The 14,726-nt window shown below is 37.4% G+C and overlaps 1 long non-coding RNA gene across 2 annotated transcripts in view; it reads left to right on the plus strand.

Moving 5' to 3' along the window:
* LOC140001554 (uncharacterized) overlaps positions 1-12,313 on the plus strand; it is a 53,900-nt gene extending 41,587 nt beyond the window's left edge. Inside the window, exon 3 of one of the 2 annotated variants that reach the window (XR_011806854.1) lies at positions 11,594-12,313. This is a non-coding gene — a long non-coding RNA (uncharacterized lncRNA). Of the gene's footprint in view, positions 1-6,791; positions 8,867-11,593 lie in introns of those variants that run through there. The other variant, XR_011806852.1, reaches the window with a different exon arrangement.
* The last annotated feature ends 2,413 nt before the right edge of the window (positions 12,314-14,726 follow it).

The raw sequence follows: 14,726 nt of genomic DNA on the forward strand, positions 1-14,726 counted from the left end.
GAGAGCTTAAGGCTTAGGAGCTTAGGGGATCTTAAGGGAGTTAAGGCTTAGATGATCTTAACAGCAACTTTTTACTTGGGCAGATAATGATATGACACAGGGGAATGGTATTGAATTAAAAGAGGAGAGATTTAGATTAGATGTTAGGAGGAAATTCTTCACTGTAAGGGTAGAGAGGCACTGGAACAGGTTGCTCAGAGAAACTGTGGATGCCCCATCCCTGGAGATGTTCAAGACCAGGCTGGATGGGCCCCGGGCAACCTGCTCTAGTGAGTGGCTTCCCTGCCCATGGCAGGGGGTGGAACTGGATGATCTTTAAGGTCCCTTCCAACCCAAACCATTCTGTGATTCTACGAAAAATCATAATACTGTGCATACCTATTTGAACTGTCCATTTTCCACAGAGGAACGGAGGCTACAACTTCAACAGGCATTAGAAGTGGAGAACAAATTCAGGTTTAACTCTGTCATTTCCCAGAGATTCTGTCCCATGCTGTGCATGCTAAATTGTCCATGCTTATGTTGTTTACCACTTCTCTAACATTACTGGTTCTGAAAGCACCTAATGTGAATGCTGCTGTCTATCACTTTCTTATTCAGCACAGTTTCTGTGGATAAGACCAGAATGTCTGCCAAAGTGTTTTTGTTAGTTTCTTTCTCACTAACATTCTACCTCTTAGACTAAGCTTTCTAGTGTTTTTTTTTGTTTTGTTTTGTTTTTGAGTCCAGAGGCAAACAATGTACAGTACATTGGAGTAAAATGTGGACTTGGCTCAGAGTGAACTGGGGAGTAAACCTAAAGTACACCCCCTTGAAGGATCTGACTACACATCTGAAATGTTTTCTGAAGAGCTATTAAACTAGAAATTAACTAATACACAGGAGGGAAAATGGGTGATAAAAAGATGATTCCTTTGTGAAACGCTCAGTTACCAACTTTATAGGTATCCTGTCTATGAAAATTTCCCAAGGGAAATAAGGACCTGTGGGAGCAATTTTCTGTTCCCCTTGGCAGAAGGTTTTCATCTAGATTCCTAGTTGTTTTGGTGTCCGCTTAGTATGAATACACTCATTTGGGTGCTAGGATGAAATGAATTTAGATAGTCTTTTTCCAGAGGCAGCGAAGCTTATTCGCTCATGTCTGAAGATTTCCCAACCTTACAAACACCAACCCTGTGCTGTCACCATCTAACTCTGAAGAGTCACCTAATGTAATGATGACAGGTCCTATCTTAAGGGAGTTCTTAGGGAGATTTTGGGCTCTTCACGGAAGAGTAATGTCCCTCTGCCATAAGAAAAAAGAAAAGAAAAAGGAATGAGTACTTGAGGGAAAAGCAAGTGCAGATTTTTACCTTGAAATTATCAGTAATATATTTCTTTCCCAAACATACAGGTTATACTTAATTGTTTGAGTGAAACAAGCTACTGAAACATGTGAAAGATCCATGCCTTTCTGTATCATCAAGTAACGGCCAATGCCCTAGAGAATCTCAGACAGGTCTCATCTATAGGGTTGTCTAACCAATCCCACACAGTTTGTTGTCTTTCTACTGACATGGCAGAGAGGATGGGACAGTCTTTCATGAAAGATGAATTCACTTATTTATTTTACATCATATAAGGCCTACTTAAACCATGGATCCAAGAAGGGAAATGAGTGGCTTGTGTTCGTCACTTCTTGAAAGCAAGGCTAGTGTCCTAACAACTCTCATACTGAAGTCTGAATCCAAAGCAAAAAAGAGTGTGTAGTGAATTATCTGCTTGAGATACAGATATCTCTCATCTAATAATAATAATAATAATAATAATAATAATAATAATAATAATATGTTATTCTTATTATAGGACCCCATTCAGTCATTACAGCTCCACTCTGGGATGAACCCAAAGACATTTTCAATGTGATTTGTAAGCTGAGGTAACAAATAGCCAGACAAAACAAAAGCAAAACAACAAAAGGAATGAAAGATTCCTTTCATAAAAACTTCTGCTGTTATTGCAATGCAATCATTTTAGCCACATTGACATCCCAGCCTAAGTCCTGCATCCATGAGAAGATAAATAAGAGCTATAGGGAGCATACTGGCATGTCACAGGTTTTGAGGGCAGAACACTGAGGTAGACATGGCAGTCATGGGCTGTCGGAGGAGTAATGAAAGGGACCACCCCAGTTACCTCTTGACAAGCAGATGTGGCAATGTTGAAGTGACAATGGCTTTGCAAGGCCATTTCAGGTTGTTTCAGTTTGATTCCTGATGTTCAGGCCATGTATATGTAAATGGCCTGAGACTGTGCATCCTGCACACCTGCTATGCTACTCCCAAGGACTAGTTAATATCAGAAGTTCTTTGAAAGCTCAGTGCTTTACTCATTTTATTGTTAACATAAAACATGAAATGGCACAGGGACATGTACTAGTTAATAATGGTTGATGCTTATGGGAGTTTCTACCAGTCAAATTAACACTGATATTAAAATGTCCAAATTCTTGAAATTTTGAATAGAAAAATAAGGAACAATTGTCTCACTTCATGCAAATAGTCTTAAAATGGATGAATGCTTGGACCTACAAGTAAAATTTCTTTGCAGAAGTCCAAGAAGATCATGGAGACACATGGGGAAGGTTGCCATTATCTTGTACTCTATGATTTAGGAACACAATCCAAGGTTCCATCCAGTCCTTTAGATTAAGTCCATCTAATTCTCTTTTTCCCCTAAAGGCCAATTAACAGTTTAGAGAATAAAGTGCACATCTTCCCTAAAGCATGACATTAAGCTCATGTGTAATCATAGATGACTCATTTAATTATCGTGGTGATTGCTATAATTTTTATAATACACCATGTTTAAAGCCCTAATTGGCTAAGAACTATAGTTTAATGAATGGTCCAATTTCACTATAGGCAGCACTCCTAATGATGCCTGTAATTCACACTAGTACCTTTGATTATATGATCCTTTCTTCAATTGCCAAATCTGAAGTCTTTAAGCATGAATACATCCAGTCCTGAAGTCTACCTATAATGACGTTTTTAAATTTCCGTTTGAAGGGTCCAATGATTTCCAGAAGTGAGTTCAGGAAATTGTAACATGTCATTTTGCAACTATTGGAAAATCTCCTACATTCCAATGCTTTGGGACAAGTAATTAGAATTGGAGGTTCACTCCTCTTTGGGAATGTGCCCATGAAGTCCCAATGAAAATCTACCTACAGGTCTACACTGCTTTCAGAACTGCAGAGCGGTGTTGAGTTTCTCAACCTATACTTAAGCAATATGGGATTTTTTTCATGCTAAGAAAAGTTCACAGCCAGGCATATTATTACAATTACACAAGGCAATAGCAATATAGGTAGGGATGAAGTTGAAGTGTTAACAGAGAAGAGGAAGCAGTAAAGCAATACAGCCATTTTCTCATCTCATAATCCTAAGAATTTCTAAGGTACTGTAGCATCCTTTCTTTCTCCAGAATATCCTCCTCCTCGGGTGAGGGTCCCTGCAAAGAAGCTTAGGTGGCACAACCCAGCTACAACTGATTAAGGGGGTCCTTCAGCAGTGGGACAAGTCATTTGCCCCTCCAATCTCATGATTCAAGGGACATGACTTGACTTCACTTGTGTTGAACTGAATTTGTAACAGTAAAAAATATGGCCTTTAATAAATAGAAAAAAAATAATAATAATATTCTGTACCTCCTGCTGTCTATGAAGGCTAAACTGCTTTTTATTCTTTAGAACAATACTAATAAGACAGTTGACTAAATACAGGTTATTATCTTCTGTGTGGGTGCATTTCTACCGTAAGACAGTGTGGGTGGGAGCCAAGAGAAGGCAAAGCTGAGCAGTGTGTTCAGGCCTTATTTTGCCCTGACCCTTAGACAACAGAAATGTACCACGTAGATTCAGGATGCTCCACAATCACAACTGAAATTTTTCCTTGTAAATACATATTGGTAACACACTCTTCAAAAACCTTTCTCTCTTCCCAAGCCAACTGTTTTCCCTGATTTTCTGTGTTTGCAGTACAGAAGGTAAATGCATAGAGACAGTTGCAGGGAAGATTATAAATGTTAGGAGAATACTGTGCAACCTCCTAATTGCAGTTTTACTTCCCTAGCATGCACTCAATAGTCCATTTAGCATGGATGATATAAGAAGCCTTTCTTATTCATCCAGCTTCTGCTGTAGTCTTTTACAGACACAATCACTCAAGCTTGCTAATGCTGCTTCCCTCCTACTTTCCAATATTTCAACTTCTCACAAAAGTGGAAATTTCTTTCCCTCTGAGTGAGAAATCTCCCACTCTGAATCTATCTTTTCTGAACATGGATGACCAGAAAAATGCATAGGATTTCAGATGAGCTTGTATTACCATTGTTAGCAAAGGTATTAATGTTTTCTTAGCCCTACAAAATATATTTTACTTGAAACATCCTCACACTTGCCTGTTGAATGTTAGTGTCACCTTGGTGACTCACAGTTTTAATTCGTGCTGTTTTATTCTTCACATTAATCATTTCTAACAGAAAAACTTCCCAGTTACAGAAGAAAAAAATCTTACTCGTTACTAAGCCTAAAAAAAGCTTTCTTGTTACTAAGCTTAAATTCCACCTTAGACCTCGTGCCTTATAATTTCTTTTGGTTGCTCTAGTCCTATAAAAACATCCAGTGAAAAGGAAACACTGAGTCATATATTGTGACATGAATTTGGGGGGGAGGGGTGGAGGTAGGGTGGGAGGAGACATATACTATTGTATACTTCATGTTATTAAATCTGATGTTTTTCCTTTCCTTTCCTTTCCTTTCCTTTCCTTTCCTTTCCTTTCCTTTCCTTTCCTTTCCTTTCCTTTCCTTTCCTTTCCTTTCCTTTCCTTTCCTTTCCTTTCCTTTCCTTTCCTTTCCTTTCCTTTCCTTTCCTTTCCTTTCCTTTCCTTTCCTTTCCTTTCCTTTCCTTTCCTTTCCTTTCCTTTCCTTTCCTTTCCTTTCCTTTCCTTTCCTTTTTTCTCCATTTACAAGGATTATCTAATTATGTGTCTATACAGCTCTGATTTCCCTCTATATTACTCTAATCTTCCAGGTTCATGTTGTCAGCAAACTGCTTTAACAAAGTGTTATTTTTTGTTTCCAGAATATTAATGGGTATGTTGAAAACTCACTGCCAATGATGATCTTAAAAACCTTTTGTTACTAACCTCTCTGTGAATTGACAATTCATTATTAAACACAACCCACAGCGTTCCACTGATTAGATAAGTTCCTACTGACCTCAAATAAATAATTATCTTAAGGTCATTAACCTCCTGAAGTTTTCTTCCTTTCTTTATTATGATTATTTGCATGTTCATATCCTTATCTCTAGTGACAAAATTGACTTTGTCCCTAAGAAGAGAGGAAGAAACTTGGAACATGGTAAATTGTGATTCATTTTATATATATATATATATATATTTTATCATCAGGTTTGTCCAAAGCTGATTGCCCAGAGGTGCTCTGGAATCTCTGTCTTGGAGGTGCTCAAGAACCAATGGGACATGTCCCTGTGCAATCTGCTCTGGTTAGATCTGATTTGAGAAGGGTGGTGGGCCAGATGACATCTGGAAGTCCATTTCAAACTAACTATTCTATTTTTAACATCAAGATACTTACTGAAACCAGAGGCTAATAAAGCTCTATCTTTTACTTCTATCCTCTTCTCCCATCACAGTTATCACACTTCTTTTCTTGTTCTCTTTTATTTATATGATTGAAGTACTTACATGGTATTTTAAGTATATTTTGTCCTTTTAAAATATATTTTAAATAATGTGGAAAAACAATTAAAAATATTTATGATGGCATTATATATGCATAAATATGATATATTGATGATGAGTTAACAGCAATACCTTCATCAAGGGGCCAGAACTTGAACCACCAAAATAACAAATACAGTAATCACTGAAATCATTTACATTAATGTAAGATTTAAAGTTGTTTTAGTTTTGTTTTTGAAAAAGCTTATTTGGAAAATCTGATGTGTAACCATATCGTATGTCTCTTTTTTTATTATTATTTTTATTTTTTCACAAAGATATGCAGAAACCGATACAACATGCTGAAATACTTCTGTACAAAACTGTAATAATTTTTTAGACTCATCCCTTGTCTCTACCCAAGAAATACTAAGAAAGCAGGTCTTACAAAATACTGCACTTATTAAATCCCAAAGCTTTTTTTCTTTTTTCTTTTCTTTTCTTTTCTCTTCTCTTCTCTTCTCTTCTCTTCTCTTCTCTTCTCTTCTCTTCTCTTCTCTTCTCTTCTCTTCTCTTCTCTTCTCTTCTCTTCTCTTCTCTTCTCTTCTCTTTTCTCTTCTCTTCTCTTCTCTTTTCTCTTCTCTTCTCTTCTCTTTTTCTTTTTCTTTTTCTTTTTCTTTTTCTTTTTCTTTTTATTTTTATTTTTATTTTTATTTTTATTTTTTTTTCTTTTCTTTTTATTTTTCTTTTCTTTCAGAAACTTGACTGTCTTCAATTCTGTAGATTGGCAGGTGGAGCAGAAATTATATTGGTGAATACACGATTATGGAAATCTTGTATTTTTCATTGTTTCTAAAAGTACACAATAAACTTGGGAGTTATTGAGATAGTTTGAAACCATAAATGACAATTATTTTTATTAACATCCTGGCAAGACGTCTGAGCATACTGCTGAGATTTCTGGATCAGTGCTGAATATTTCAGTTTTGCCTTGTCTTGTAAACCACTTACTGTAATTCATTCTCCAGTCAGTTTCCTCCACTGCTTGTTCTTCTTTGTAGAAAAATCCTACTTTGGAATATTGCCATCTGAATTCCACTGAACTTCAAGACTCACCAAGTGGACTTGACAGAGCTTATACAGAGATGCCTATTCTGCTGCTACTTAGTAAACTGATGGTTTATTATCATTGCGACCAGCAGAAATCACCCAAGCCAATGGATGAATGCTGATAATGCAGCTGAGACATTCAATTTATTTTAAATTGCCTACTGTCTTTAAAAGGATTGGAGCAAAATAGATTTCTTGCAAAATATGCCCTTCCAAGTAATTATGTTAATCAAAAAAAAATGGGTGTGTGTTTACAGAGCATTGATCATAGCCAAGAAGCAAGTCTTGGGGAAATTGAATTTTTCTTGTCACCTTGTTCTTAGATAGCACTTTATGAGTGATTTCACAGCTCCAGGGAGAATTCTCTTCAAGCTGCATAACAAATTACAAATTCTTACTAGCAGTTTCATCTTGCTGTAACCTTCTACCCATATGAATTCTTTTCCAACTTCACTGTTGTGCTTGATTTACATCCTAGAATGTTTTCACACCCATCTTCCAGTCAAAATCTTGCCATTCTTTCAAATTCCTCTAGGAAACTATGTACTTTCACACAAAGATATTAGATGATCTCAGAAAGGACCTCAAATTATCATGGACAGATACAAACACATTAAAATCCCTTACAAAACTATCAGACGTGTCTTCTTGCTTACCATCTAAGCATTTTGCTCCATTAATTTGAGTTACCAATTAATGATCAGGCATTTGCAAGATTAGCTGGAACACTGGGACAAATTATGAGAATTTGATATATATATATATATTTTTTTTTTTTTTTTTTTGCTATATATCTACTTGTTTACAACAGATGTGTATGCATGAGAGTGTTTTGTTGCATGTGAGAAACAGGCAATTTCTTTGCTTTCAAGTGCCAAATCTTAAGCTCCTGTAAATTCTGGGTCCCAGAAACTCTAATTTTCAGTTGCTTCTTTAAAGCCTTTTATATTTTGATGGCTTGTACCATGTTTCTGGACTCCAATGCATACGGATATCCAGCAGTGCTTATAGATATTTAGCTTCTGATCAGTTCTTTTCATTCCTTTGTGTGGTGTTTTGATCTGCTCTCTGTGGACAGATTATGTTTCCCGTTCCATTGACCTAACATATACACCAACTGTAAATTACCCTGTTATCCTGTATTAAGTGAAGGACACACTTCATGAAAGCTGATAGTACCTTTCAATAATGTTTCAGACAACATATTATTCAGATACTGCTGTTACAATTAACTAATTCAAAAGGTCTCTTTACCTGATCCCAGTCACGTGGCAATTTTTCCACATTCAGTGGATTATTGAAACTGCTGTAAACAGAAAGATAGATTGAATGAGTCACTCCAGTTTAATCCCTCCTGTGAAATTTTGCACTTCTGTGTTAATTGTTTTGAATAATTTATTTCAGCTCTCTTTGTGCCAACATCCAGTTACCAGTATTTCAATAGATACTGAATTTCACTGCAAATGAAAAAGAATCTCATTGTAAAAAAATCCTTGTGTCTCTCTGATAAATTAATTCAGATTCTGGTTCAGAAAAAGCTAAAAAAAGATAATTATTTTTTTTTACCCATGCTGTCTAAATCTCTTACGCTTGAAGACTAACCAGAATTCAGCAATTAATCCACATACATTTATCATCTACTCATTTCCTTCCTTCACTTGCAACAGGCTTTGTTTTTTCTTAGTTGTTCCACAGCATAACCCTTTTATTTCATATTGTTTGTTCAAACAGCACACTAAGTAATGTTCATCTAATTCGATATCATTATTGTAGGCTTTATCCTGACCAAGTGTTTATATCTGATGGTCAGCTATTACTCAACACCTCTCGGGATTTATTTGTAAGATAATCAGGCAGTCATTTTTTATTTTTAATGTACCTTTCAGAACAATGGATGATTTTCTCATGCTTCATCTAATTATTCTGAAAAAAACATTACACATCTTCATCTGATTTGTACATATTTGGATTCTTTTCTCTCCTCCTCCTTCCCTTTGACCATTTTAGTTAATTCTGTTACAGAAGTTCTAGAGCCAATGAAGATTTTGAGAAAATATAATAATATATATATAGTATATATATATAGTATATATATACTATATATATACTATATATAATATATATACTTTATATATATTATATATATAGTACTATAGTATTATATATATATACTATATATAGTATATATATATATATATACTATATATATAGTATATATGTATAGTATATATATATTAGTAGTAGTATAGTATATACTACTAATATAGTAGTATATACTATAGTATATATATATACTATATATAGTATATATATATAGTATATATATATTATTAGTATATAATATATAATATATATTATATATTATATATTATATATATAAGTATGTGTAAATGATAGCTGTCTTACAATCAGTGGATCAGAAAAGTCTCTTATTTTTAAAATATTTTTTCCTGGAAAAATACTATTTTTTTCTCTCACAGTAACTCCCTTTTCTTTATAGTGTCCTGAATAGCAGAAGTGAGAGCATGTTACAATGGCACAGGGAGATTCTGGTAGGTGCTAAGCTGCAGTGCTGAGAGAAGCCTTGTAAGTGCAATTGCACAGTGAAGTCATGGGGGGTAGGAGCTGCAGTCAAGTCAGAAGTGGTTCAAATGCTAAAAAGGACTTCCAGGAGCAGCACAAGCTCCTGAGGGACAGGCTGAAGACACCTACATGTATTCTGGCATACAAGAGGAAAACTAGTTCCATTCTTTCTGTGCCAATTTGTGTGGTTCTGGGATGTGCTGGGATGTGCTGGATAGTCCCTCTTATAGCTACAGGAACATTGCTCTAAAGAGCATTGGATGGCAATGTATGCCTCCGGCATATATGGGCACAGTATGGCCACCAGTTACCATGGCAATCAGCAAACTATTATCAGCAGACTTGCCAGTACTAAACCACTTTACCTCAGGTCTGTAGGAGTTTTTTCGTGACCAAAGAGCATGCTCACCCACTTCCAGACCCAGAAGCAGTTTAGTTTTGTAGTAGATGTCAGCTGTGAGATAGAAGAGTGGGGTGGTCTGAGAGAGGGGCTGCCAGCATGCTCTTGTAGAATTTTTTGCTGATGGGTACAGACTGCTTCTGGCAGCTGCCACTTGTTGACTCCTCTGGGACAGACTGCCTCTGGATGTAGGCACGTTGCTGCTTTGGGTAATGGCATTGTCAATAGCCTTAAGGCTGACAGCATGAACAAGCATGTTGGAGATCCTTGGGAAAAAGGAGGCTCAAAGCAATGCAAATACGACAAATCCTGCATCCTTTGATGTATCTTTGGAGGCATCCTTGGATCAGAAGTTGAAGGGCAACTGAATACTCTCTCTCTAGGTAAGGCGATCTTTCTCAGAGCTGTAGTTTCACTCTTGATGGTTTCCTCACCTGTGGTGCATGTGCTTCTCCCTGTTTTTTCCAGTTCTTCTTTTCTGTCCTTGATGTAGTTATCCTTCAGACTTTTTTACTTTTACACAGTACTGGTCTCTAATAACCCACTGATCTTCCTTAAAGAGGAATATCCACACAGGTACAATAAGTAAAGATAACCTCCCCCAGATGTTGGTCCTACACATACATTAAAAGAAAGAAGCATTGTATTGGTAAGATAACTACTGACCTCATGTCATCTCCCCTAAATTCATCCCTAACCAGAAAGCAGGCATGGGGTTGCCAGTATGTCTAGATTGCATTCACACTACAAAATTAGAATCAAGACTAGAGCACTCCCCACCACTTCAATAGAGTTTTGGAGGACACACTCTGTAAATAGTAGTTATGGCACTGGAGGTTTGGTGTGTGGCATAAAGCCATGCTGTGTAGCTTTCTTCTATGTATGTTGGCAATTCTATATGCCTCAGGTAAGATATTATGTACTTGCCACCCCTGATGTGAATCAGAATGGAGGGCGAATAAAGGTCAAATGTTCCTCCACTCACATATTGAGTGTGATGCTCCATAAACTAGACAGTATGGAGCTTGCAGGTATTTAGCCTCAAGTATGATGACCTATGTGCTTTGAAAGAAAAACATTGATTGCACCCTATTTCCTGTCATAACAGAGTGATGCAGAAGAATAAATGTGTAATAAAATGATATGCTGTACATCAGGACAACTTCAAAGGGGCACTGAGGTAAAAGTAAGAGAAGGAAACAAAGTATTAGTACAGATGTTACTGGCCACAGAGATAAGATGATGGGAAATGGCCTCAAGTTGTGCCAGGGAAGGTTTAGATTGGATATTATGACAATTTTTTTACAGAAAGAGTTGTGCAACATTGGAATAGGCTGCCCAGTGGTTGAGTCACCATTCCTGGAGGTCTTCAAGAAGTGTGCAGATGTAGAACTTAGTGGCATGGTTTACTGGTGGACTTTAGTATTAAGTTAAAGGTTGGACTGGATGATCTTAGGGGTCTTTTCCAACCTGAATGATTCTATGATTCTATAAAAGCAATACAGCAGTGTGGAGGGTTAACCTTGGCCAAACTCCCAGCCAGCCTTTCCTTCACCACCTCTCCCCAGAATATTGAGGGAGAAAATACAGTGAGAAAATTCATATATCAAGATATAGACAGGAAGATCACTTAGCAATTACCATTGCAGGAAAAACAGACCAGACTTGGGGAAAAAATAATGTAATTTATTGCCAAATGAAACAGATTTGGGTAGTGAGAAACAATGGAAAGCATTAAAACCACATCTTTCCTCTCCCCTCTTTTCCCAGTCTTGACTTCACTGCTGAATCCTCTACAGCCTCCACCTGAGCAGCACAGGGGGATGAAGAATGGGGACTGTGGTCAGTCCAAATAGCTCCTTCCTGCTCACACTTATTCCCTGCTCAATATGTGTTCCCCATGGGCTGCAATCCTTCACGACAAACCTGCTCCAGTGTGTGTTCTCCACAGGCCACAGTTACCTCAGGAAATATCCATCTGCTACATAATGGGATCCTCACAGAGGACCTGGCAGCCCCGCTGCCAGCACCTGACCATGGACACGTAGTAAGTGGTTATGTAGAGCACCAGAAGTGACAGGTAGCACAGGAGCACCATTCTGAGCAAGAAAGGAATGCTTGGGGCTCAATTCTTTAAACAGAGAGAAGAGTCACTTAAAGACCTCTGCAGCATCACATGAATGACAATAGGAATATTCTGTCATGGTGGACTATACCTTTTACGTGAACTCCCATTTAAGATAAATATTGCACTGTTGGTACACGGAGCAAAGATTTAGAGGTCAGGTGCTGGATGGAAAGTGAACTTGCTCGTCTCTGAAATGCTTTAGCATAATACTGTTGCTGACATTCAGGTATTAGCAGAAATTGAGATGCATTCACCATATCAGAATGATACAGTGAAGAAATTCTAACTATCAGACCTTTTTCTTCAACTAATGTAACACTCTTGTCTGTCCTAATTTCCTGAGAAGCAAAATTAATTTGATACTTTATTCTTGAGAATGCTCTTTTTTTTTTCTTTTTTTTTTTTTTTTTTCTTTTTAGTGACACAAAATCACATTGATGAGCCCTGAGGTCCTGTTTAACTTGTATACACTTTTCTGCCCTAAATGCTGAGTAGAGTCGCAGTACAGATAAGTTAAAAGAGGTGTATAATCACTTTCAGACCATGACATTTTAAGCATTCTGCAGTAAGTTTTGGGGCAGCTGGTATAGATAGAAACCTTTTTGTGGGCATTGGTGTGATTCAGGCAGGACACCAACCCCAAGCTTCCTCCCAGTTTTACCAGCATGGAATCAAAGCTGGTCCCTATATAAGCTGAAGTTTCAGCAACAATTTGTGATTCAAAACGTGACTGTTAACTTTCCCCACAAAGCTGAGCTGCAAAGAGATACAGAAAATAATTATTAAAAAAAAAAAAAAAAATCCTTTTTTTTCCCTGTTGACCATTCCCATAGCAGAGATTAAAATGCAGCCAGGCAAACAATTGACTTGACATTCAGCTGCACTTCTCAAGGACCTGACAGTCAATAATAGAATTTCCCCTCTCTTGTTCCACTCCACTTAATTTCCAGAAATCTCTGTCCTCTCAGCTATACTGGCCCTGCTCTAGGTGATGGGACAGGATTAAGCTGCAGGTGGAAAAGAAGAATGGAAACTACTTAAAACAGCAGTAAAAATATTTTCTGACTATCCTTGTAAACATACCAATAAGAAGTGAGTTACTACTTAACAGTCCTAAAGAATACACAACTACACACTAGTCATCAAAAAAAGAGAGAAAAAAATCTATTGTCTACCTGAAATAAGGGGACAGCTGCCCTACATATAAAATACGAACAAGGCTCAGATTTAGGTGGCTCAGGGAATGGATTTCTGAATAAACCATGGAGGTTATATTAAACCAAACATGGTTATATTAAACCAAACACATGATTTAATTACTCAGTCTTCCTGGGTACACTCCAGCTGCTGTGCACAGGACTAACATGGGCCAGGGAATGTTCTGAGGGGGATTTATGGATGAGAACACCTTGACCGGGGAAGAAAAGTTGTGTGGATTCAAGCAGCACTATTACACTTGCAGCTGAGGCCAACGAATGGTTCCTAGTTCTCTAGGGCTGCAATTTCAATATCATGGACTTAGTGTATTTTACTTAGTGCAGGGGGACAGCCTGCTCCACCAGGGGCCTCTCCACAGGCCGCAGAGGAACTGCTGCTGCGTGCCTGGAGCACCTCCTGCCCTCCTTCTGCACTGGCCTTGGGGTCTGCAGGGTTGGTTCTCACTCCTCTCTCCCAGCTGCTGTTGCATGGTGTGTTTTTTTCCCCCCTTCCTAAATCTGCTCTTTCAGAGGCCCAACCAGCATCACTCACTGGCCCTGCTCTGGCCAATGGTGGGTCCGTTTTGGAGCTGGCTGAAGCTGGCTCTGACCCGCTCTTGGTGAGAAGCTGATGGAGAAGTTTCTTCAACTGTTTCAGTCAGCAAAACCTTTAAAGTCATTTCCGATCATGACCTCTGAAGGTTTGTTATTTTAAGTACCATCAGTAACTCGCACCATTTCAGGCAGCAAACCAAACAATATGTGTGGGTAAGAAGAACTAGAACCTCACCAAGAATAAATGTCTAAGGTATGTAACCTTTTCTTTTACTTTACCCACAGCTACCAAAGTTTGTGTCTAGCTTTCTTCCCAAAAAATAATTGCTCCAAAGTTTGTTTGTTTTTTTTAATATCAATCCCTGAGATTGTATTAAAAATGCCTCCTTTTCAGCAAGGCTAATCCCTAATCCCTATCAGAGAGCTGTATGGACAGTGACAGAAACACTGTAAGTCTACCAATTTGGTCACTGATATCCTTTCCCCCATCTTTTTCTCTCTCTTCCTAATTTTCACAGATCTCAACCCAGCATCAAATACTGCATTCTGGCTATTTCCCTTTGCCATTCATAGTAAGATTTCAATTAGAGATTGAGAGAATCATTAGTAAAGAAGCAGTACCTAAGATAGTACTGCATGAATTGAAACTACTAATATTAAAGTGATGACATCAAGTAACGTTGCCAATGATTTGGCTGGTATATTTGAAACAGAACTTATCTGTAGCGTGTTCTTCGTTGATATTCGTTGATAGAGGGCCTATTTAATCAAAATACGTATTAAAGAAAAATGGAGGGACCTGAAAGGAGTATTTAAGATGGTTGTTTTGTCTGTCTCAAACTGTTTTGGCAACCCAGTTTTCCACCTATATAATGATTTAGTTTTCAATTGCACTTTTGCTCATATATATGTATATATACATATATATATATACATATATATATGTATATGTGTACATATATATATAGATATATATATATTATGAGAAGGTTTTGTCTTTCATTCCTGCTGTGGAAATATTAGT

Source organism: Anas platyrhynchos, chromosome 1 (genome assembly GCF_047663525.1).
Source record: "Anas platyrhynchos isolate ZD024472 breed Pekin duck chromosome 1, IASCAAS_PekinDuck_T2T, whole genome shotgun sequence".
NCBI lineage: Eukaryota > Metazoa > Chordata > Aves > Anseriformes > Anatidae > Anas > Anas platyrhynchos.